The 26834-nt window shown below is 41.4% G+C and overlaps 1 protein-coding gene across 13 annotated transcripts in view; it reads right to left on the minus strand.

Moving 5' to 3' along the window:
• Positions 1-26834, minus strand: part of trip12 (thyroid hormone receptor interactor 12) — a 160237-nt gene that overhangs the window by 114554 nt on the left and 18849 nt on the right. For 2 of the 13 annotated variants that reach the window (XM_078205874.1, XM_078205866.1), the window contains one exon: positions 18595-18672. The exons of the other annotated variants lie outside the window; for them this stretch is intronic. The gene's annotated coding sequence lies outside the window, so the exon portion shown is untranslated. The remainder of the gene's footprint in view (positions 1-18594; positions 18673-26834) is intronic. 13 annotated transcript variants of the gene reach the window in all.

Below are 26834 nucleotides of genomic sequence, written 5' to 3' on the forward strand. Positions count from 1 at the left end.
AAAATTAAAGCACGTGGGATTGCAGGTAACGTCTGGAGATGGATAGAAAGCTGGTTAGCAGATAGGATGCAGAGAGTTGGCATGAATGGGTCTTTTTCTGATCGGCAGTCAATGACTAGTGGGGTTCCACAGGGATCTGTGCTAGGACCCCAACTGTTCACAATATATATCAATGATTTGGAAGAGGGAACTGAATGTATTATCTCCAAATTTGTAGATGATATAAAGTTGGGTGGGAGGGTGAGCTGTGAGGAGGATGCAGAGATGCTTCAGCGTGATTTGCACAGGCTGAGTGTATGGGCATCTGCATAGCAGATGCAGCATGATGTGGATAAATGTGAGGTTAACCACTCTGGTAGCAATAATAGGATGACAGATTATTACTTGAATGGGTGTAAATTGAGAGGGGTGGAGACTCAACGAGACCTTGGAGTCCTCATGCATCAGTTGCTGAAAATGCGTGCGCAGGTACAGCAGACGTAACAATGGTATGTAGGCAATTAGAAACATGCCTACTCCTGCTTCTAATTTCTACGTTCCTATGTACCAAACAAAATCCAATGAGCGATTTGTTCCCAAAGACTAACCATACTGTTAAACTCATGCTCATTTAAAGTCACACAGGCAAGTTGCAACATTTTCCAAGATTATTTAAGCCACTGGTTTTTTTTTGGTGTTGAGTCGTGCAACCTGAAAAAGCACAATTACCCCATGACCTGTAAAAGAGCACTGTTGTCGAACATAGGTACTACAGAGACAGCAATGAAGTCAAGTTTCCTGATTCTAAAACAATTCTCTAGTCTGAAGATGTGGAATGTTCCCCTACAAGGCATATGTCCTGTACTGGTTTGAGTTGATTCTGTTCATCAGGGGAGAAAATTAGATTGATAATTCTTTTAACCTGCTGCTTCAATTTTAGTATCTTAATATTCTCCTAGGCAGCTAGGAGAATATCAGCCATCTGAGAGGACAGCAACTACTAGCTGGATACTTCTGAAATATTCCAGATGGCTACAAAGGAAATCAGAGAACACATCAAGGTTCAAATATATTTGAAGCAATAATCCAATTCCTACATAGAAGTTTGAAATACAGGTAATGTACTGTGATCAAGGTTTCGTGAGGAAGCACAGGGAGTGGGACTAAATGGATGGTTAGAGCCAGGATAAGAATGTGGGGTGAACATCTCCTGTCCTGTAAAGCTATGGCTTGGATGAGAGCCAAGGTAACAGACTGTGACAGGGAGGGACAGAGAGTACAGATCGAAGTGTGAAATAACAGTTAACACCAGGCACAACAAATATAAAAGGACACAAGGCGGCTCCCTATCGGAACGCATGTAGCATTTGAAACAGACAAACTGATAATGCAAATAGAAATGAATAAGTATGGTCTGACAGCTATTGCAGAGACATGGCTACAGGATAACATATTGGGACCTGAATGTTGAAGGGTCTGTAACATTTAAGATGGACAGGAGGTTAACAGGTGGAGGGGTGGTTCTCTTGGTTAATTAATGATAGCAGCAACATATTTAGAGGACGACTACCCAAGTTCTGTAAACCAGGATGTAGAGGTAGTTTTGAGGGAGATGAGAAGATCTAAAGGCAAGAAGTCACTTAGGAGTGCTGTACAGAACTCCTAATTGTAACTATACAGTACCACAGAGTATAGAGATAATGGGAGCTTGTCAAAAAGCTACTGTTATAATCATAGGGATTTTAATCTACATAGATTGGAAAACTCAGATGGGCAAAGGTAGTTACTTTTGATTTGTCACATGTATTAGCATAGTGTACAGTATTGTTTCTTGCATTCTATACTGTACATAGAGAAGGAAAGGGTGCAGAATGTAGTGTTACAGTCATAGCCAGGGTGTTGAGAATAGAGCATTGTTCAGAGTTTAAAAGAGTTAGAATAAGAGTTTTAAGAGCATAGAATGTGTGTAAAAGATAGAATGAGAGGGTATGCTGGGGACAGCTTGCAAGAAGTCATCGCGCTCTGACGCCATCTTGGATATTGGACCCATGAGTTCATGGAATGTTTTTGGGATAGTTTCTTAGAACAGCTTGTTCTGGAGCCAACCCAAGGGCAGGCCAGGTTCTTTCTCTCTCTCTCTCTCTCCCCCCCCCCCCACGGTCCTTTGATTCCTTTAGCCCCAAGAGCTATATGTAAACGCCTTGTGGAAAACATACAATGTTTTTGCCTCAACTACTTTCTATGGTGGTGAATTCCACATGCTTACCACTCTAGGTTAAGAAATTTCTCATCTTGGTCCTAAATGGTCTACCCTGTATTCTCACACGGTGACCCCTGGTTCTGGACTCCCCACCGTCAGGAACATCTTTCCTGAATCTATCCAGTCTACTAGTGTTGAATTTTTAAAGCTACGAGTTACCGACTCATTCTTCTAAACTTCAGGAAATATAATCCTAACCGACTATCAGTCCCACAATCACAGGAATCACTTCGCTGCACTCACTCCATAGCAAGAACATTCTTCCACAGATAAGGATTGCGCACAGGTGTGCTCTCACCAAGGCCCTATATAACTTCAGCAAAGCATCCCAGTACTCAAATCCTCTTACAAGGCCAACAAACCATTTGCCTTCTTCACCGCCTGTTGCATCTGCATGCTTACTTTTAATGACTGCGCATAAAGACACCAAGGCTTTGTTGCACATTCCCCCCCCTCTCAATCTATAGCCACATTATAATCTTCCTTCCCGTTTTTGCTACCAAAGTGGGTGACCTCACATTTATCCAAAATATACTGCATCTGCCATTCATTTGCTCACTCAGCTTGTCCAAATCACACTAAAGCATCTCTGCATCCTCCTCACAGCTGACCCTTCCATCCAGCTGTGCCATCTGCAAATTTGAAGATATTACATTTCGTTCCCTCATCTAAACTATTAGTATATATTGTGAATAGCTGGGGTCCTAGCACTGACCCCCGTGATACCCCACTAGTCACTGCATGCCACTTGGTTAATTCCTACTGTTCCCTGTCTGCCAACCAGTTTCCAAAAGGAGGTCAGGGGGCTACGTTTTAGTTGTACAGGACATTGGTAAGACCACATCTGGAGTGTTGTGTACACAATAGATCTCCTTAAAGAAAAAATGTAAATGCATTAGTAGCAGTTCAAGGAAAGTTTACTAGACTGATGCCATGAATGGGCAGGTTGTCAAGGAAGGGTTCGAGGGGTTCGACTTGTATCCACTGGCTTTTAGAAGAGCAAGAGGTGACTTGATCAAAACCTTTACGATCCTGAGGGGTACTGACAGGGTAAATGGGGAAAGGATGTTGCCTCTGAGAATCGAGAGTTAGGGGGTGACTGTTTAAAAATAAGAGGCTGCCCATTTAAGACAGAGGTAAGGTGAATTCTTTTCTCAGGAGTCATGAGACTCCGGAACTCTTACTCAAAAAGGGAGTGGAAGCTCAACCCGTATTTTTAAGGCTGAGGTAGAAAGATTCTTGATTAACAAGAGGGTGAAATGTTATTGTAGATCAGCATGAAGTTGCAAGCAGATTAGCCACGATCTTATTGAATGGAGTAGCAGACTTGCAGGGCCGAGTGGCCTACTCCTGCTCTTAACTCCATGTTCAATCCAAGCAAATTCCCAGGAGTTGGCAAGTGTAGTTGTGCATTGCCTCAGGGGGCCATGTGTACTACCCCGGTGTCTTGGATTTGTGGACTTGATAAATTTAGGCAGGTTTCTGGGTATATTCAATTTGTCAAAAACTTCTTAAAAGTGGGCATGATATGCTTTTGCGCCTTCACCAAATCAATCTTCAATATTACTAATATATTTTGGAAATGGGAACCAACCCAGTCGTGCCCTGCAGGCAATTACGTTCCCACATTACATAGTTAACTTTGAATGCCCTCAGGGCAACGAGACAAGAGGAATACTCGGAAAATAATTTATTTTGCCAGAAATCAGAAACTTATTGCAAGTAGACATGACCCAAATTCAGTAAGAGGCAATTTTTCAAAAATGTCCGCAACAGCCTTTTACGCTGAGGCCTAGAATGGAAATACTTGTTCTTGTTGCCTGGTGAGTTGACAGTATTCTTATTCTTGATGAGTTTACAGCAGCATGCTAAACAGTTGACGTTACCAAGAAAAAAATACTTCAGTACATTTCAGAAAAGGGAGGATACCATATCACATATGAAAATACCAAGAGTGTAATATTTGCATCATAGGATGCCAGCTACAGTTGCAATTGGCCAGTGCCTATGCTATCCTCAATGCTCCAATACTCAAATTCCCATCCCTTGTTTTACATCAGCTTATGACCCATTTGTCTTATCCTAGCCGGAGTGATTCGAAAAACATCTTCCGCCCACCCCCCCTTCAGCTTCTTATTCCTTGCTTCATCCATTCCACCACTAGTCACTTGTTCAACCCTCTAATAGTTTCTGCCCAACTTCTTCCCCTTGCTGCAACCAGCCCTGCAATCGGAAACCTGCTCAAAAGCTATCTCCTAACATAATCCTTCTCTCCCATGATCTCTATGCCGTGCGCTCAGTATTCTTTTTCTCCTTTTTATTAAGTGCTCATCATCAAATAAATTTTTTCAGCAATGCTGAAGCTGTAATCATGATCCAAGCTCTCAAGCTGTGGAATCGCCATTGTGAACGTTGGGAGAAAATACTCTAAATTGGGTAATGGATGTGCTTCACTGAAATAGTCAAGTGATTGCTGGGATTAGGAATGGAAGTGGCTGTAGTCTGGTTACAGTGCCAGAAGTGGCAGTGCCTTGTCAGGAGAGCAACATTGGCACTGTTTTGCTTACTTCTAATTTGTCACGTTCATATGTTTTAAAGAATAAAATGATACCATACAGGTGATACGCATTCAGCGCATCACGTCTGTGCTGGTTCTTTGCTAGAGCCATCTAATTAGTTGTATTTTCTTGCTCTTTCCCCACATCCCTTCTAATGTTGCCCATGTTTCCCCTTTGGAAAGCGATGACTGAATCACTTCCACCAATCTTTCAGATGGTGCATTCTGGAAAACTGTGTAATTTATTTCCCCTCTTATTGCCAATCACTTTAAATCTGTGCCAGTGACAACTGGTAACTTTCTCCTTATTTAAATGATCGAAGTTGATTTTTTCTCTACACCCAGCTATGACTGTAACACTACATTTTGCACTCTCTCCTTTCCTTCTTTATGTGCAGTATGCTTGTCTGTATAGCACGCAAGAAATAATACTCTGTATACTCATACATGTGACAATAATAAACGAAATCAAAACCATTCACAATTTTGCCACCCCTTGGGATTAGTTTGGGTGTTTTTGCGACTGAACTGAGTTTAAAAGTAGCCCTGCATTCCACAGGTGTCACCGACCTGCCTACATTCCACAGGTGTGACTGACATATGGGGCAGTTTTGGAAGCTGCAAATCGACTTTTTGTGATGTGGGGATGGACCACCACTGATTCACCCCCCACCAGAATTTCAGAGTCCTCAAAACCATCAGCAGAGAGCAATATTGTCATCAGGGAGGTCAGATAATTGTTTCCACCAATAATAACTAGTTTGTTAGTGTCACAAGTAGGCTTACATTAACACTGCAATGAAGTTATTGTGAAAATCCCATGTCCAGAAACTCCAGGGCTCCCAACAAATTCGCCTATAAGAAACCTCACTACCTGCTGAGAATCCTTTACAAGACCTTCATTCTAATTAAGCAATTTCATCCAAGAAACTACAGGCCTGCCACAAAAGAGACAGCTATACAATAATATACTGCAACAGTATATTACCTTCATCTGTATTTAATGCATCTGAGAAGGTGGTGTGGAGACAAGCAAAATGCTGCATTAAATTCAGGGCAAGAGAGAGATAAAGAACCTTTACATTTAAATTCAAAAATGTTTTCTGCTGGAATAATTGAATTGGGACAAACAAGAAAAGCAGCACCTTGTACATCCAAACACACTGTTCACAGGCAGCAAAAATAAACTTTCTACGATATCAAATACAAAGATGTGGCTATGGATACCTGCATGGGCCCCAGTCATGCCTGTGGAGTGTGTAACATTATGTTCTCCAGTCCTACACAAGGCTCCTCCCACAATTCTTTTTTCCAGTACATTGATGACAATTCTCATCTGGACCTGGAAAAGTCTGCCATTTTGCTTCCAATTTCCACCCCTTTCTCACCATCACACAGTCCATCTCCAACACTCCTTCCTTGACCTCTCTGTCAATATTTCTAATAGGCTATCTACCAATATTCATTACAAGCCCCTCGACTACACCTCCTTCCTCCAAGAAATCATCCCAGTTTCTCCGCATCCATTGCATTTGTTCCAATGATGCTGCCAACCAAAACAATGCTTCTGACATGTCTCCCTTTTCCCTGGGCCAAGGTTTCCCACTGTAGCTGACAGGGCTCTCAATGGTTTCTGAGCCATCACCTAAAATCCTTTCAACTCCCTCCCAGAACTGTGATATGGTTCCTCTTATCCTCACTTTTCATTCGACCAGTCTCCACATTCAAAAGGATCATCCTCCACCATGACGCTACCACCCAAACACACCTTCCCTCTCCTTCCATCAGCATTCTATAGAGACAGTACCCTCCAAGACACCTTGTTCCACACCTCTATCACCCCCAACACCTCACTGCTTCCCATGCAATCACAGGAGGTATAACACCTGCAAATTTGACTTCCAGTCTCCTCACTGTGCAAAGCTCCAAACATTCATTCCAGGTGAAGGAGCATTTCACTTGCACTTCTTTCAATTTATTCTATTGTATTTGACGCTCAAAGCTGCTCGCATTGGGGAGACTTGGCAGAATTCTTTCACACAGTCCACCAGTAATTAGTCCTGTCACTTGCCACTTCAATTCTCCATCTTGCTCTCATGCCTACATTTCTGTCACTGGTCTGCTACAATGTTCCAGTGAAGCCCAACACACTGAAGGAGCAGCACCTCATCTCCCTACGTGGCATTTTAGAGCCTTCTGGATTTAACATGGAGTTCAACAACTTCAGGACACAAGTTTGGATCTCTATTTTGCTTTCTATATTCTTTCCCAACCAACCCCCTCTCCCCACTGGGACAATCTAACTTATCATGTTTTGATATCAAAGACCACTAACCTTGTTCTGCTTTTAACACATTTAGCTCTATCCTTTATGTCACAATTACCACTTGCCATAGTCTTTAACACCATCATTACCATTCCCTTTGTATTGTGCCCCTGACATCTTCGTCAAATTCTAAGTTCCCACCTATCACTGACCACCTATTTTGCTCCATCCCCTCTCAGTGTGAAAGCCACCACATTTCTACCTTTCAGTTGTGGAGTCAAAACATTAACTCTCCCTCCACAAATGCTGCCAGATCTGAGTTTTTGCAGCATCCTCTGCTTTTATTTCAGATATTAAGTGAAGTGTTCTCATAAGACTATACTGCTTTTTCTATAGATATAGTTCTTGGGCGAAAGGGATCAGAGGAAATGGGGGGGGGTGGGGAGGGGGGTGGAATCAGGACAATGGCAGAGCAGGCTAGAAGGGCCAAATGGCCTACTCCTGCTTCTAGTTTTCATGTTTCTAAGTGATTTAACAATTACAATATCAATACCATTTCTTTTGTCCCCAATTCCACTCATGTTTCCCACCACGTTTTGTGCTCATGGGCAAATTAGAGAAATTGAAAAGTACACTTGATTTTACAAATTATGCACAATATAAACTTGGAGGAAAAACAAAAAAATGCCTTTTATTTTGAAGCATTCTTCAGCTAAGATTTAATTAAACCCAAGGCCAGTTCATTCTAATTCCATGAGATTAACATTACTCTTTGTATTTGATTTATCACAAATCAGATTTTGCTCTGCAATATCTCTCATCTTTAACATTTCTAAAACATACTAGACAGCAAGTAAAGCACATCTCAAACACAAAATATGAAACGAAAGTGAATAATTTCAGCCCATGACATCTGACATGGAACCAAATTTAATTTACCCGATTTGAATAATATGGTCACTGGCAGTTTTTCCAAAAACAACATTTTAACGTAGCAAATAGTTGCTTTGAACACCACAAGGTGTGAAAGTGTAAATTTCTAATCACTTTCAATCTGTTAGCTAACCTAGTAACGGTGCAATTGTATTGTACCAAGCACCACCTATTAAGATTATGAATTATAAAACTTGCAGCAGCAAAATCCAGCACCACGGCACACACAACCCAAAGTGCTAGGTTTGATCAACTTCATGCAAACAAGATTGCAGTTAAACAAATTGGCCTCAGCTGGGAAATGCAAAATCCTTCCACTCTTATCTGCAATTATGGGGTAACTGAACTATGTGCAAAGAGGACTTTGAAAGGAAAAAAAGAAGAATCGAACTCAACTGTGGCTATCTTCACAGTCAAATAGCCCACTGCACCTTCTGGATCACAAGAAGAGTGACCAATTTTAAAATGTATCTTTAGCTCCCCGAAACATTTATTAATCTTCCAGTTCTTTCACATCTCCAACTGGCCAAACATTCTTAAGTGTTTTGCTGTATTGTTTTGTTAAGTGTGAAGACATCTCTTTTGGCATCATACCTGCATTTAGAATGTTTTTAACACTAAACAGATGACTGCTCACTCAGCTAACTACTGGAAGATGTAATAATAACCTTTGTGTGAATCATACAATCGAATTGCAGTTCAAAGCAGAGATGTAGAATCTGCACTTGTACCCAAACCATCAGAACTAAGCTCAGCACGAGAAGAGTTGCCCATCTGTCATCAGGTCATCAACCTGAAATATTAACCCCATCCCTCCCACTACCACAGATGCAGCCTGGCTCAAGCATTATCAACATATGCTTATTTTGCTTTCTGCTGTCATTCATTGTTTTCTAGAATGTAAACTAATTTATAACTCATTTCAGTTAACTTCCAGAGACCTTCATAAACCCCTTAATGACCTCATGACTGCACCATTATACCATGTACATTCAGCCCAGTTGTCTAACCAAGTGGTAGCAATGGTTGCAGTGCAGGCATCTTGCAAACCTTGAAGCTGTAACAATTCAGCCTTACTGCTCCTAAACAAGATGTGGCAGATTACCAACCAGGATAGCAGCCTATAGAAAATATTAAATATAAAATTTCAAGTACCTCTAGCTGTCATAAAGTGGGACATTAAAGTGCCATTGTCCTATTCACAGGCATAACCTAGGGACTGCATTCTTTGAATGAATCACTGACTACCAAAGCGCTGAGTGCAAGCAGTCCATTATCTATCAACCTGTATAGCTTTCCATACTGGACAATCTGACCATTCAGCAGCTGATCTATCAGGTTGCTACCAGCTTTTGGATTCAAAGTGGAGAAGAAAAGCACTTGCAACTTAGAGCCACATTCAGGTTTTTAAAACTACTCACGCAGTATTAAACTGCAAATATTTGTTTTGCCACACTGCAATTAAAAACAGGTTCCTTCATCAATTTCAGTAAATGAGCATATACTTTAAAAAGTGGTTCAGGAGAACTTACCTTGAGCTAATTAAATGATGGTTTTATAAGTGTTTGAGAATTAGACATCCTTCAAAATGACCCTGAAAGATATAACACCATTTTGCAGTGCCCCTGTGGTTCTTGCAGAACTAACTGAAATAGCATTTGGCCTTGGAAACCATTGAGAGAGAGAGAAGCCTCGGTTACTGCACCAACAGGTTATCGAAATTAAATTGAAAACAAAGCGGCAAATAATTCAGAATGAATCCGAGATTGGAGCAAAGGCTGGTTTGAGAAACACCACATTGCTTCAACTGACTTACAACTAAGCGCAGGGACCAGAGGGAGGAACTTGATTGTTCATGTCACATTTGAATCAGAAGTGCTTTCCATCATAAATTGAAAAATGTTCAATTCCTGGGACTATTTTGGTCATAAACTACGCTTGCCTATTAATAGGCTAGGAATTCATAAGTATCAATCTTAAGCAGAAAATGGCTGCCCCGTATTTTTTACATATAAAGGAGCACAACATATGTATTTGCCTTAAAGGTAAATTGTTTGAAAAACAGAAAATATTAGTAGTATGATCAGTACAATCTACTGCCCCCGATTCAGGACTCCCTGCCATCAGCAACATCCTTTTTGCATCTACCCGGTCTGTTCCTATTGAATTTTTGTAGTATTCAATGAGATTCCCCTCTCATTCTTCCGAACTCTAGGGGCAGCATGGTGGCACAATGGTTAGCACTGCTGCCTCACAGCTGGAGGGATCCGTGTTCAATTCCTGCCTTCGGTGATTGTGTGTGGAGTTTGCACGCTGTTCCTGTGTCTGCATTGGTTTCCTCCAGGTGCTCCAGTTTCCTTCCACAGTTCAAAAACGTACAGGTTAGGTGGATTGGCCATAGTGCAATAGCCCCTTAGTGTCCCAAGAGATGGAGATGCCAGCATTGGACTGGGGTGGACACAGTTAGTCTCACAAAACCAGGTTAAAGTCCAACAGGTTTATTTGGTAGCACGAGCTTTCGGAGCGCTGCCACTCACCTGATGAAGGGGCAGCGCTCCAAAAGTTCGTGCTACCAAATAAACCTGTTTGACTTTAACCTGGTGTTGAGAAATTTCTTACTGTCCCAAGAGGCGTAGATTAGATTAGATGGATTAGCCATGGTAAAATGGGTTACGGGATAGGACGGGAAGGGGGCCTGGGTTATGATATTCTGTCATAGAGTTGGTGCAGATTCGATGGGCTTCTGCACTTCAGGGATTTTATAATTCTATGAAATATAATCCTAACCGACACAACACTCCTCCTATCAGTCCCATCATCAATCTGGTAAACTTTTGTTGTACCCCCTCTACAGCAAGAGCATCCTTCCTCAGATAAGGAGACCAAACCGCACACAATATTCCAAGTGTGGCCTCACCAAGGCACTGTATAAATGCAGCAAGACATCCCTGCTCCTGTACTCGAATCCTCTCGCTACAAAGGCCAACATACCATTTGCTTTCTGCACCACCTGCATGCTTAACTTCAGTGACTAGTGCACAGAAACACCAGGTCTTGTTGCACATCACCCCCTCAATTTATAGCCAGATAATTATGCACCTTCCTGCTTTTCCGAAGTGTAGTCTTCACATTTATCCACATTATACTGCATCTGCTTTGCATTTGTTCATTCCCTCAGCTTGCCCAAATCACACTGGAAATTGCTGCATCCTCCCCATAGCTCATCCTCCCACCCAGCTTTGTGCTATCTGTACAAGGACATTTTGATGTGGCTCAAAGTAATGAAAGGATCTATCGCCAACAATAAATATTTGGTCAGACCGAACAAACAATGTGACTGTACCGCAATCCCTGGCTCCAACCAAACATCCTCCCCGACCCAGGATACACACCCTTGCACGAGAATAGCTCAGCTTTCCACCTCAATACTCCATGGGGTGAGGCCTGATTGCATGGCCCTCATGGAATACCTCCTCAAAAGGGGCCATACGACCACATTCCTTCCCACTTAACTCCTGAATTCACCTTAGGAGGGGGAAAAAAATTAACATGGGCAACGAATTTCAAACGATGTCAGGAATACCCCGGGGCAACTCATCATAAGTTTAGTTGATCTAATGCACCCAGGTCAAACGTCTCAATTCTGAACTAGGCTCTTTCAAGAAATAAATGATTTGGTCGGACAGATGCAAAAAGCAAACCCAATCGAGGATGGAGATCCTCCTCGGTAGCTGCTGTACCCTCAGTTACAGAAACCACTGGTTGCTCAGTTTCCACATTTACAACTGGGATCCCTGTCACCAAATTTACTGCACGGGTCGGTCAGTTGTTAATGCCTCATGTCAGGCACTGCTCTCCTTGATACAACATCTTTGTATTTCTGTGGTCTAGGAAATCGGTCTGTTCTTTCCACAACCTTACCAGCCACTCATACCAGTCCTGCTGCAAAATTTCTGACTACTATGACTAAATCCTCAATTCATGGAGTCATGATTTTGTTTTGAAAGGCTTACCTAACCACCTCCCCATCCCATCAAATCTAGGAATATCATATCCAACCGTATCAAGCGGCATCCCATAGTAGCTCGGCTGGTGACTCCCATGGTTGTATTTGGCATGGTGTTGCAAGACAACAAAAAACTGGCTACACACAGGGAACGAGGCCTATTGACTAATTTCTTCAATGATTTGAATGTTTGCACAGCATGTTCCGCTCACCCATTTGAGGACGGGTGGCAAGGTGTTGACCTAATATGGCAAATACCATTTGATTTTACAAATTTCTGAAACTCCTCTACTGTGAATGGCATGCCATTGTCTGACACTAAGACCTCCAAGATGCCATGAATGGCAAAAGTCCTCAATTGGTCAATGGTGTGGTGGTCATTACTGACTTCATCAACTGGACATGCAACCACTTAAGTGTGCGTCGAATGATGCAAAAAACACATGACCCACAAACGGCCCTGCAAAGTTGACATGTACTCTTGCCCAAGCTCTATCTGCCCACTCCCAAGGGTACAGATTGGTCTTGTGGGCTTCGAAACTGGGGCATTGAGTCACCATTTCAATTTCTTTTTTGATGCCTGGTCACTAAACAACTTCTGGCTAGTGCTTTCACCCTGCTTTGTTGATCCAGTTGGTGCAGACTCGGTGGGCTGAATGGCCTCTTCTGCATTGTAGGAATATTATGGTTCTAACAATGGCTTTTGTAAAAATGGTATCCATAAATGTACTGATAACTTTGATTGCATACATGACTATCAAGCTTTTATCTATTTGGGAATACTTTAGCCCTCCCAAAGCTGACAACACACTTGACACGAAGGCAATAGGCTTTTCTACTCCATTAGGCATGCTGTGGGACAAAACTGCTCCTACTCCATAATGATACATCGCAGGTTACGCCCAACGATTTGGTTGGATCCAAGTGCACCAACAATGGAGACAACGTCAGCTTAATTTTCATGGATGCTTTTTATTCTGCTCCCCACCTCCAATGTTGATATTAACAACCAGTGGAGAGGGGCTAAGATGGTAGGCACATTTTATAAAAATCTACTACAATAATTCACCATTCTGAGGAATGACTAACATACATTTTTTGGCTTAGAGCCTCTTTAATGGCTTTAACTTTATCTTCCAAAGGATGTAAACCTTTTGTGATTATCCTAAACCCCAAATATGTAACTTCAACTGCCTGGAAAGTACATATTCTCCCATTTCAAACAAACACCTGCTTCTTTAAATTGTTTCAAAACTTCCTCCAAGTTGGTGTTCTTTCGGTGAGGCTCCTGTAATTAGAATGTCAAGATAAACCATTACATTCGTGATGCCTTGTAATAGACTTTCCATCGTATTTGGAAAATGGCACAGGGTCCAAAAAGTAAACGTGTATACTAGTTATGGGTGTTGATAGTAACCAATCTGAGTCTTCATCCAACTCCAGCTGCTGGTAGGTTTGACGGAGGTCTAACTTTGTGTGGTTTGGCATAGAGGACTTCAATTCTAGGAATGGAATATCTGTCCGAGATCCTCTATTGACTATTATATTCCCACAAATACAATATAGTCCAGTTTGAGAATGGGGGCTATAGGTGCAGCCCATTCTAAGAACTGAACAAGCTTTATGATACCTAAATCTTCCAAGTCTTTTGAGCTCGGCTTCAACCATATGATGAAATGCAAAGGGCACAAGGCAGGCCCAAAGAAATTTAGGTGTTGCATCTGGATTCAAATAAATTTTGGCTTCAGCTCCCCTAATATGTCCTAATTCAATTTGAAAGACCTCAGAATATTTACACAGCAGCTCCTGAAAACCTTCATCCCACAGGTTTACTTTTATTTTATCTGCTTGAGCCGATCACAGCCCATTAAACAAGGTCTTGACTGTTAGTTACCAAGACAGGGAACCATGCTGTCTAATTCCTGTAGGACACTGTGATTGTTGTTATCCTAAGTCTTCAATCTCTCGCCTGTATATGTAGACAAAATGGCTCCGGACTCATTCAATCTCACTGCTTGGAGGCCTTTTTGAAGGTAACAAAATGCCTGATCCCCTCCGACTGTAGCCGCAGCCCGTGTCAACTTCCATTTTAAGAGATCTGCCATTTATCATCAAGGCTCTCCCTATAGGGGGCACTTTACTTAGTTGGACCCTGTTACGAGTAAACAACTCTGGTCCCTTGTCGGATTCCTCATCTAGTTTTTCATAAAGGATTAAACTTGAGTTTTGAACATTCTGTCCTGACTGCTTCACACTGCATCATGCTTGTAAATGATCCTCTGTTGCACCTGAAACACAATTTTGGCATCGTCAAGCTTCTTGTTCTCCCCCACACCAAAAACAAGCTTCGACCCTCAATGCTGTACTTCTTTTTCGGGCTCTGCTGAACCCACACATTTCCTGCCATAAATGGTTTACTTTGTTTGACACATCTTACAACTCGCTTACACCCTGCTCAACGCATTCAGTTGCCTGGGCCAAATCCACAGCTTTTTCTAAAGAGACTTTGGTCTCAGCCAATAACTTCTTCCATATGATTTTGGACCAAACGGGCCCTTAACATTTTTCTTGAAGCTGGGACAAATTCACAGTACTCTACCAACACACTCAATCGGGCCACGAATCCTGAGACTGTCTCCCCTGGCTCCCGGACTACTGAGTGAAATTTGTACCTCAAACATAATGAGAGCTGGGAGTCGAAATGAATTTCAACCAATTCAAATATCTGGTCAAAGGACTGTGTCTGCAGTGTCGGGCAATGTTAAACTTCTCACTAAGCCGTCTGTGCACCACAGACTGAGCTTCTTTTCAGCTGTTATTGCATTTGCTACAAAGTAGTAGCATAGTTGTTCAATAAACTGTCCCCAGCTTCCACTTCGGGTCAGATGGTTCAATTTTTCCAAAGGCATTTTAATGAGTATGTATCATATTTTCACCATTCAAGTGTCCTCCCTCTCCAGCTGTTCACTGTGATCCCCAACTTCAAAAGTTCTCATCGCCAGTGTAATAGATCAAGTACAATTCAACGTGCCTCAAAGTAACAAAGGATTTATTGCCAACGATCAATAAGTATTTACAATAAAAGGGTCAGACAGAATAAACAATGCAACTGTACAACATTCCTACCTTGCTCCAACAGAGGATCCTCCCCGACCCAGGATACTTGCCCTTGCACTCAATTGGTTCAGCTTCCTGCCTTGACACTCCATAGGGTCCAGCACAATCATGTGGCCCTCAGGGGATGCCCCCTTGAAGGGGCCACGCCACCAGAGATATTGCATTTAGTTTGCTCATCAAAATCTTTTAGATACAGGAAATAGCTGGGGTCCTAGTGCTGATCCATGCAGTACCCCACAAGTCACCACTGCCATTTGGAAAAAGACCACCTTATTCCTACTCTTGTTTCCTGTGTGTCAGTTTTCCATCTCTCTCAATGCACTGCCCCTAATCCCATATGTTTTAATTTTATACACTAATCTCTTAATAGGGCTGTCGAAAGCTTTCTGCAAGTCCAAAAACCACATCCACTGGCTCCCTCTCTTCAATCTACTAGTCACATCCTCCAAGAATTCCAGTAGATTGGTCAAGCATGATTTCCCTTTTGTAAATCTATGCTGACTAACAGATTCTGCCACTATTTTCCAAGTGCTCTGTTATAAAATCCTGGATAATGGACTCCTGAGTTTTCCCCACTACCAACGTCACATCAATTCAAAATTGCAGGTCATTAATATATATTGCAAATTAGTTTTTAAACAACAGGCCAGGAATGAAGTGAGCATCTAAAATTATATGCTTAAAACATGAAATGTTCTTATTCACTCATGCCAGAAGACCTTCAATCTTGCCACAGTTTAAAAGTCTAAATACAGCAAAGCGTTGGTGCAACTGCTTATTTAATTGACAGTTTTAATCCCATTAACCATTCCACCCCATGTCAGAAAGGGCCATAACCTTACTGCAGCTATTGTTCTCTATCTATGCCATGGCAGTCAAGATCCTTAGTAATTTTTCAAACCAGCAAAGGTAAGAATTGGGCAGTGGTGAAGACCCACAAATGTAAAGTCTCTAACGAAAGGCAATGAAACAAAAAGCAATGTCAACTAGCACGTGTGAGATGTTAAAATTTTCCTTGCTGTAATTGTGAACCTAAGGAAAAGGGTCGCAGTTCCTACAATATCTGGCAGCAATATGATATTTTACCTTTGACCAATTAAAATCTGCACCATTGGGAGCAAAACAAAACAGATAATGTAGTTAATTAACAAGGTTTCCAAACACGCAAAGACCTTCATGTGGCAAGTAGGGAACTAAATATTTGCGAAGAATAAGCTTGCATCCGTGAGAAATAGTTCTCAGTCAGCAGAACCATCTTGCATAGGGATTTACTTACACGTGATGCATTCATAAACCTGTTGGACTTTAACCTGGTGTTGTGAGACTTCTTACTGTGTTCATAGAATATACCATGCTTACTTATGGATGTCATTTTCCAATCCAAATTTCTGTTCCAGTGACAACGTTTCTACCAAATGGCCACCTCAAATGAGCAGAGATTTCAACAGGGGAATGCAGCGAAGGCAAGCTGGCTGAAGGGTAGAATTAATGATCGATCCAACCCAAATGCATCACCAGAACAAGTTACTTGAAATTTTAAAACAAAAAATTTTACTTCAAAGTACTGTATACACCTCTGCAGCACTGCATAGAATATCCATAACACATGTTTGAACTGATTTTTAAAAGTAGAAGGTAGATCAATCAGAACTGCTTCTTGTGCAGCACAGTTATTATGCATCAGAAGCAGATGTGATTAGGTCAAATCCACATTTACTAAATCAGTGGGAATACAAACATCCAATATTGTGGCATCATTCTATGCAAGGCTACAGCTGTGCACACTTGTTCACTCAGTTTTAAGTTAAATTCAAGAAAATAAGGCTTTTAATTGTATACGGCAGCATGAGTAGTCCTCTGCAGGAATCCCTCAGGTAAACTGTCTTTGCACGTTATAGTTTGCCACCAGTGCAAGCTAGCATGAAACCATGCAAACTAAAATGGCATTTGGAAGCCAGACATCCTGCCTCTGAAGACAGGCCACAACATTTTTCAAAGCTCTTTTAAAATAATCAAAGTTTGATTGCTGTGTCATGGTAACCATTCGCCAATGTTTACTCAGGGAGGTGTGCCACATGTTTTTGACAAATTCAATTACTATTTCATCATTGTTTCTTCAGTGAGGTTTTAATAGGCTATTTGACGCAATTAGTTTTAGCTCGCAAAGAAAAGTTAACACTAGTCACAAAAAAGCTTTATTTGCCAAAGTTTTGCCAGAGGGATAATCTTAAGCTATTCATTGATCAGTGGATGTGCTGCAACACAGTGTAATTACTGATTCTTGACACTGTTTTCTGTTTTCATGGATTGTGAAAGGCTAGTTTCTCAAATTAAGGATGTAATTTTGCAGCATTTCTCAACTTTGCATCACTTTCAGTAATATTTCCCCAAGAGAAGCAAATGTATTTCAAATTTCACCTGTTCTTGAAATCTGTCTCGAGGACTTCGTGCAAAAACGCAAGGCTGTGTTGAGTACTAAAATAATTTGCACCAAGATGCTAGCTGTCCAATTCTGAGACAATTTTTAAAGTATGTACCTTTATCAGCTCTGGCTCTGAACTCAAGAAAGTACAGAGTTGTCCCAAAGCGAAATAATGGATAGCTTTGCCACCAGATATTGTCAAGTGGGATAAAACAAGCATATAAGCTGGTTGAATGTGGAGACTAATGTGTAGTTGAAACTCTCAATTAAACCAATATTCCACAAGACGTGCAATAGCATTAAGAGAATCATACTAGAGGTAAGAGCAAGTCATCAAGTATTTTCATGTCCAGATGTATAGTGGTGTTCAGTTGTATACTGGTGATACTATTTCCTTTGATTTTTTGCCTTGGGGCAATGTTGGTTAGCAGAGAAAAAATATTTTCATTCTATTAGTAAAACACAGCAGCTTACATTGATCTTTATGGATGCATAGTGAATTGGCAGCCCATTTTATGCTTGGCCCAACCATTCTCCACTGGAAAAGAAATCCGGGACTTGTGTAGACAAGGCTACCAATTTGTTTTTAGCCATTTCATGTAAATGGCAAAGACCAATTTCACCCACTGCTTTTAAGGAGCAAAGACACGCAGCCCCAAATCGAAAACTCAGCAAATAAAGTTTGATTGTCTCACTGAGGTTTCCAGAGTAAGCAACAAGAGCATAACAGTGGTTATTGTACGAGTCAAGTTGTTCTATGCTCCTAATGTTCTTACTTGTGACAGCAAATAAGCTAATGCTGGCATCACAAGAGAAGTCTGTAGTCACAATGTGAAATTCAGGAGTGAGGGGGGTTAACATAAGTAGATGGAGCTTAAAGAAAACCAAAATAGACGACAGAGCACATTAACAAAGTACAAAACTACAGTTAGCATTTCATCACAAATGAGTGAGGAGTTGTTTTGGATGCTTTCATTAGCAGTTTAATGATGCACACAAATATTAGTAGTAATTGAAACTGCCCTAGTCTCAATTCACATTTGAAAGTTCCTACCGTTTGAAAGTTGATTGCAGAAAACTACCCTTCTTAGACTCAACTTGAACATGAGCTTTTGCAGCAAGCTCAGATCTTCTGCAAAGAAATTTTTTTTAAATTAGTGTTAACATTATGAACTGCACTTGTGTGATTTACTTGTGCAACATGCAATTGTGTTCGATAACTTCTGCACAATTGAGTGTCTCAAAGTGTGTACCAACAGTGCAGTTTAGTGGGAAAACAAGTTTTGTTAGGACACTAGAATCTAAAACATAGTTGGAAAGTGCAACTATTGAGCTTCAGAAGGCTGGAAAACAATACATGTATTTGTCCATCTTCAATACTTCGCCAATTTGTTAACAGAACACACAATTCAGTGGAACCCCAAAGGCTGATTCTTCTCATGGCAGTAACAACGTTCCCATTAAGAGAAGCCAGCATTACAAGCATAGTTGGACAGACAGAGGTATTTACCAACAGGATATCAAGCATCTTTGTGCCAAGATGTTACAATTGAACTTTAGGCCAGATGACATGAAAATCTGTTGATGAGACCACTGTATCTCTAGTAGGAACATTCAAATGTGAACTGACAAATTGGCAACGTATTATGCCACCTATTCAGTTCAAGAGTCTTTAGAAAATGCTGAGCACATCTTCAGCTGAGATATTACCTTCTGACCCAGGACCAGACATTTGATGCTGACCTAGCCATGGCACTAAGGGGATTACAAAGGGGCATAGACTAGGTGAGCGGGCAAAGATCCAACAAATGGAGTATAATGTGGGAAAATATGTAATTGTCCATTTTGGCAGGAAGAATAAAAAGTAGTGTTATCTAAAGTGAGATTGAGAGAGAACTGGGTGTCCTTGTGCATGAATCGCAAAAGACTAGGATAAAGGTATAGCAAGTAATTAGGAAAGCTAATAGAATTCTTTTTGTTTATTGCAAGGGGAATTGAATACAACAGTAGGGAGGTCATGCCTCAGTTGTACAGAGCACGGATGAGACCACATCTGGAGTAGTGTACAGCATTGATCACCTTACTTAACGAAGAATGAAAGTCCATTGGAAGCAATTCAGAGAACGTTGACAACTAATACCAGAAAGTCTTGAGGAAAGGTTGGACAGGCTGGAATTGTATCTGCTGAGCTAAGAGCGACTTGATTGAAACTCTTAAGGTCCTGAGGGGTCTTAACATGGCAGACGTGAAGAGGAGGTTTCTTCTTGTGGGAGAATCGAGAACTATGGATCACTTTAAAAATAAGGTGTTTCTCATTAAGACAGATGAGGACAATTTTCTTTGAGGGTCTTTGGAATTCCCTTCCTCAAAAGGCAGTGGAAGCAGAGCTTTTGAATATTTTAAGACACAGTAAGATAGATTCTTAAACAAAGGGGTGAAAGGTGGGAATGTGGAGTGGAAATTACCATTCAATCAGCCGTGATCTTGTTGAATGCTACAGTAGGCTCAAGGAGATGAATGGCCTATCCCGCTCCTAATTTGTATGTATGGCTTAGTCAGGGAGTCATTTATAACATGTACTGATGCCTCTCTTTTTGCCGACAGGAAAATTATATCTGATAAAAGGGAAGAGTGAATATTCTTTTAAATACATGTACACTGTCCAAAGAAAATTACTCAAATTCATTTTCTGTCACAATTAATGTTTTGGGCAATTTCTTATTTCTTTCTGGATTGCATTCATCAGAAACTTACCTAGTCACTGATCATTCCACATGTGCATACATTAAATTCAATGGTTGTGACTATTTCGTTAATGGTGATTGCTCGAGATAACCAAACTAAAATTCCATAACAAGTACTCAATGAGATTTGACTGTTCATAATTTACCTCCAAAAGCTCTTCAAATGAGACTGATAAATAAGCAGCTTTAAAACAGTCATACTTGCATAGTATTTCACCAGTCCCAAGAAATATCCACAATGGTACTTATGGTAGCAAGCAGGGAACAAAGTACAGATGGGTTAGAATCTTGGTTAAATGTGTCTAAATTTCTCAAAATACTCCATTTGCTTGATCTACTGTTTCCTGGTAATCCACCTGGGAATGGGTTTCACCTTGCTTGGATTCAGCCGCTAAATGAAAAACTCCAGCAACAAGAGAAAGAGCATGAAATAGAAAGGGGGCACAGCTCTCATCAGTTTTAAAGATCAAAAGTAAAATGTAACTGTGTGCCAACAAGCACATGATCAATGGGTTTTCCAAACTAATAGCAAGAGGAAGTGATTTTAAAATATCTACGGAAGTACCAAGTAATTTGAAATTTTGTATACAAACCTGTTGCAGGCTTTTAAAGCACTCATTTTTCTATTTTTGCCAAGTTACCAGAGTATCGAACGGAATTCTTTTTACCATTTTTGCTCCATGATCACTAGATAGCCAGAGGCACAATAGCCTCACCTACCAGAGCTAAACCTACCACAGTCCCATCATCCATTAGTCTAGCTTTTGCAACCCAAGAAGGAAAATTAAAAGGTGCTTTATGATGTCATTCCATTATTGTGGCATCATACTGTAGAAGTGTAATTTCCACTTTGTATATTTATACAGGTTTACAACAGATTCCCAGCAACTAAATTCATCTCAACTTCAAAAGAGAAAGCACTTCAGTACAAGAATAGAAGTTACCTCGTCTAAGAGTAAGAAATATTAAAGACTGTAGTGTTGGGCATGGAAATGGGAGTCATCTGTGGGAAGCAAACAGCCTGGATTAAATCGGAGGGGTGCAAGGATGAGCAAATATCCTGAAGTTTGCTTGATTACCTCAGAAATTCAAGGAGCAGAATTTCACTCGGATGGAATGCCAGGATAGTCAAAATGGATTTCTTGTTCAAACTTACATTGATCTGCAACACTAAAGGTTGAGAGATAGGTGCGGGAGAACGATTTTGCCAGACACTCACATATGATCTGTGAATAATTGGTAACGTGGCATACATTTTCATTAGAATCCATCACCTCAAAAAGGACACAAGTGTCACTTGGCATTGTAAAACCTATAGAATAACTCAAGAACTTCAGCCCTCAAGCCAGCTCTGCCATTCAACAGGATCATGGCCAATAGATTTAGCTCAGCGAAATCTTCCTCCACTTTCCCCATATCGGTGAGCAACAACATCTATTTATAAAGCACCTTTAACGTAATGAAATGTCCCAAGGCACTTCTCAGGAACATTGTAAATCAAAGTATGTGGCTCAGTGCCATTACGAGATACGTCAGATAACCAAAACTTAATCAAAAAAGGTAGGTTTGAAGGAGTGTCCTAAAGGAAGTGAAAGAGAAGGGTCCAAGAGTTGTCAGGAGGATATTTTAGAGTTTGGACCTTGGCAAATGAAAGTACAATCACCAATGGTGGAGCAATTAAAATTGGGAATGCATCCAAGAGATCACAATTAACATGGGCATCTTGGATGACTGTACAGCTGGAGGGGATTACAAAGATTTGATTTATTGTCATATGTATATTAGTATACAGTGAAAACTATTGTTTCTTGCAAGCTATACAGAATGCATACTGTACATAAAGGAAAGGAGAGAATGTAGGAGTTTTTTAGTTTATTTATTAGTGTCACAAGTAGGCTTACATTAACACAGCAATGAAGTTACTGTGAAAATCCCCTAGTTGCCATATTATAGCACCTGTGCAGGTACACGAGGGAGAATTTTGCATGGCCAACACACGTGACCAGCACATCTTTCAGACTATGGGAAGAAACACGAGCACCAGGAGAAAACCCACACAGACACGGGGAGAACGTGCAGACTCTGCACAGTGACCCAAGCCGAGAATGGAACACAGGTCCCTGGTGCTGTGATGCAGCAGTGCTGATCACTGTGCCACCATGCGCTAATGTAGTGGTACAGTCGTAGCTAGGGTATAGAGAAAGATCAACATAATGTGAGGTAGGTCCAATCAACAGTCTAATTGCAGCAGGGAAGAATCTGCTTGAGTCGGTTGGTACGTGATCTCAGACTTCTGTATCTTTTTCCTGACAGGTGGTGGTGGAAGAGAATGTGACTGGGGTGCATGGGGTCCTGAATTATGCTGGCTGCTTGTCTGAGGCAGCAGGAACTGTAGACAGTGTCAATGGGGCAAAACACTCCCTTGAGCTCCACAGCATATCCATAGATGTATTAATGGGAACACAAAGTTAAGAGATGATTTAGAGGTTTCTCTTACAGTTCAGACTCCCCTACCATTGGGAAAAAATGTTGACTATCTACCTTATCTATGCCCCTCGTTATTTTATAGACCTCTGTAAGATCACACCTAAGCCTCCTATGCTCCATGGAAAAATCCCAATCTATCCAGCCTCTCCTTATAACTCAAACCATCAAGTCCTGGTAGCACCCTAATAAATCTTTTCTGCACTTTTTCTGGTTTAATATACTTTCCATAATAGAGTGATCAGCACTGTACACAAAATTCTAAGTGTGGCCGTACCAATGTCTTGTACAACTTCAGCAAGATGTCCCAACTCCTGCATTCAATGTTCTGACCACCAAAACCAAGCATGCCGAATGCCTTCTTCACCATCCTGTTCACCCATGACTCCACTTTCAAGGAGCTACGAACCTGTACTCTTAGATCTTTGTTCCAACTCTCCTCAATGCCTACCATTAACAGAGTAGGTTCTGCATCACCTCATTTTTCTAAATTAAACTTCATCTGCCATTCATCAGCCCACTGGCCCAATTGATCAAGATCCCATTGCAATCCGAGATAACCTTCTTCACTGTCCACTATGCCACCAATCTTGGTGTCATCTGCAAACTTACTAACCATGCCTCCTATATTCTCATCGAAATCATGAATATAAATGACAAATAACAGTGGACCCAGCACCAATCCCGGAGGCACACTGCTGGTCACAGGTCTCCAGTTTGAAAAACAACCCTCTGTCTTCTGTCGTCAAGCCTATTTTGTATCCAACTTGCTATCTCACCTGGATCCTGAGAGATTTAACCTTATGCAACAACCTACTATGTAATACCTTGTCAAAGAACATAAGAAATAGGAGCAGGAGTAGGCCATCTAGCCCCTCAAGCCTGCTCTGCCATTCAATAAGATCATGGCTGATCTGATTGTGGGTTCAGTTCCACTTACCCACCCGCTCCCCATAACCCTTAATTCCCTTAATGGTTAAAAATCTATCTGTGACTTAAACACATTTAACGAGGTAGCTTCTCCTGCTTCATTGGGCAGAGAATTCCAAAGATTCACTACCCTCTGGGAGAGGTTCCTCCTCAACTTTGTTCTAAATTGACTCCCCCGTATTTTGAGGCTATGCCCCCTAGTTCTTGTTTCCATTGTAAGTGGAAATAACCTCGCTGCTTCTACCCTGTCTAGCCCCTTCATTATCTTATATGTCTCTATAAGATCTCCCCTCAACCTTCTAAACTCCAATGAGTACAGGCCCAGTCTACTCAATCTCTCCTCATAAGCTAACCCCCTCATCTCCGGAATCAACCTGGTGTACCTTCTCTGTACCCCCTCCAAAGCTAATATATCCTTTCTTAAATAATGGGACCAAAATTGTACACAGTACTCTAGGTGTGGCCTCACTAGTACCCAGTACAGTTGCAACATTACCTCCCTGCTTTTATACTCCATCCCTCTCGCGATAAAGGCCAACGTTCCATTTGCCTTCTTGACCACCTGCTGCACCTGCAAACTGTGTTTTTGTGATTCATGCACAAGGACCCCCAGGTCCCTCTGCACAGTAGCATGTTGTAATTTTTCGCCATTTAAATAACAGTCCATTTTACTATTATTCCTTCCAAAGTGGATAACATCACACTTACCAACGTTATACTCCATCTGCCAGATCCTTGCCCACTCACTGAGCCTATCCAAATCTCTCTGCAGACTCCTTGTGTCCTCCACGCAATTTGCTTTCCCACTCATCTTTGTGTCATCCGCAAACCTTGTTACCCTACACTCGGTCCCCTCCTCTAGATCATCTATATATATGGTAAATAGTTGAGGCCCCAGCACCGATCCCTGCGGCACGCCACTAGTCACTGATTGCCAACCGGAAAAGCACCCATTTATTCCGACTCTCTGCTTTCTGTTAGATAGCCAATCCTCAATCCACGTTAACACTTTACCCCCAACTCCGTATACCTTTATCTTACACAGCAACCTTTTGTGAGGCACCTTACCGAATGCCTTCTGGAAATCTAAATACACCACATCCACCGGTTCCCCTCTGTCAACCGCACTCGTTATATCCTCAAAAGATTCAGTAAATTAGTCAAACATGACTTTCCCTTCATGAATCCATGCTGCGTCTGCTTGATTGAACCATTCTTTTCCAGGTGTCCTGCTATTTCTTCCTTAATGATAGATTTCAGCATTTTCACAACTACGGATGTTAAGCTAACCGGCCTGTAGTTACCCGCCTTTTGTCTACCTCCTTTTTTAAACAGTGGCGTTACATTAGCTGTTTTCCAATCAGCTGGCACCTCCCCAGAGTCCAGTGAATTTTGATAAATTACAACTAATGCATTTGCTATTACTTCTGCTGTTTCTTTTAGTACCCTGGGATGCATTCCATTCAGACCAGGGGACTTGTCTACCTTTAGTCCCATTAGCCTACCCAGCACTACCTCTTTAGTAATAGTGATCGTTTTAAGGTCCTCACCCCCTACAGTCCCGTGACCATCAATTATTGGTATGCTATTTGTGTCCTCCACTGTGAAGACCGACACAAAAAACTTGTTTAAGGCCTCGGCCATTTCCTCGTTTCCTATTGTCAAATCCCCCTTCTCATCTTCTAAGGGGCCAACATTTACTTTAGCCACTTTTCCATTTTAGATATTTGTAAAAACTTTCACTATCAGTTTTTATATTTTGTGCTAGTTTACTTTCATAATCTATCTTTCCTTTCTTTATTGCTTTCTTAGTAGTTCTTTGTTGTTTTTTAAAGCCTTCCCAATCTTCTAGTTCCCCACTAATTTTGGCCACTCTATATGCATTGGTTTTTAATTTGATACTCTCCTTGATTTCCTTAGTTATCCATGGCTGGTTATCCCTTTTCTTAGATTCCTTCTTTTTCACTGGAATATATTTTTGCTGAGTACTGAGGAAAAGCTCCTTAAAAATCCTCCACTGTTCCTCAACTGTCCCACCAATTAGTCTGTGTTCCCAGTCTACATTAGCCAACTCCACCCTCATCCTATTGTAATCCCCCTTGTTCAAGCAGAGGACACTGGTTTGGGACCCTACTTTCTCACTCTCCATCTGTATTAGAAATTCAACCATATTGTGATCACTCATTCCAAGAGGATCCCTCACAAGATCATTAATTTTACCTGTCTCATTACACAGGACCAGATCCAAGATAGCTTGTTCCCTCGTAGGTTCTGCAACATACTGTTCGAGGAAACTATCGGGACAGCATTCTAAGAACTCTTCCTCAAATCCACCAGGTCCGACTTGAGTTGACCAATCAATATGGAGGTTAAAATCCCCCATGATTATTGCTGTTCCATTTTTACATGCATCTGTTGTTTGTTTATAGCCCGCTCCACCTTGAAGTTATTTGGGGGCCTATAGACTACGCCCACCAGTGACTTTTTCCCCTTACTATTCCTTACCTCCACCCACATTGATTCCACATTTTGCTCCTTAGAGCCTATATCGTCTCTCACTACCCCACCTCCTTTTCCTTCCTGTCTATCCTTCCGAATTGTCTGATACCCCTGGATATTTAGTTCCCAGTCCTGGTCACCCTGCAACCACGTTTCTGTAATGGCCACTAGATCATACTCATTTGTACTGATTTGTGCCGTCAACTCATTCACTTTGTTTCGAATGCTACGTGCATTCAGGTAAAGTGTCTTTATGTTAGTCTTTCCTACCTGGACCCGATTTGTTAGTGCATTCCTTTGTTTGCATGCTCTGTCCCTTCCTGTCACAGACTGGTTATTCTTCCCCAGACCATCGCCTTGCACTGTGTTGACCACCTCCCTTCTCATGCTCGTCACCTTTTTTACTCTGCCCGAGGTTAGATTCCTGCCACCTTCTATACTCTCTGTTCTATTACGTGGTCTGGAAACTTTATTAACCTCTCCTGAGCCCTCGGCTCCTTTAACTAGTTGAAAGTCTTCATCATTAACCTGCACTCCTACCCTCTCCTTTACCTTTGATTTTCTAATTCTCCATACAACTGAACCCTCCCCCTTGCTAAAGTTCACGTAGAGAATGTCAACTGCACTGCCCTCTTCT

The sequence above is a fragment of the Mustelus asterias genome, chromosome 3 (assembly GCF_964213995.1).
Source record: "Mustelus asterias chromosome 3, sMusAst1.hap1.1, whole genome shotgun sequence".
Taxonomy (NCBI): domain Eukaryota; kingdom Metazoa; phylum Chordata; class Chondrichthyes; order Carcharhiniformes; family Triakidae; genus Mustelus; species Mustelus asterias.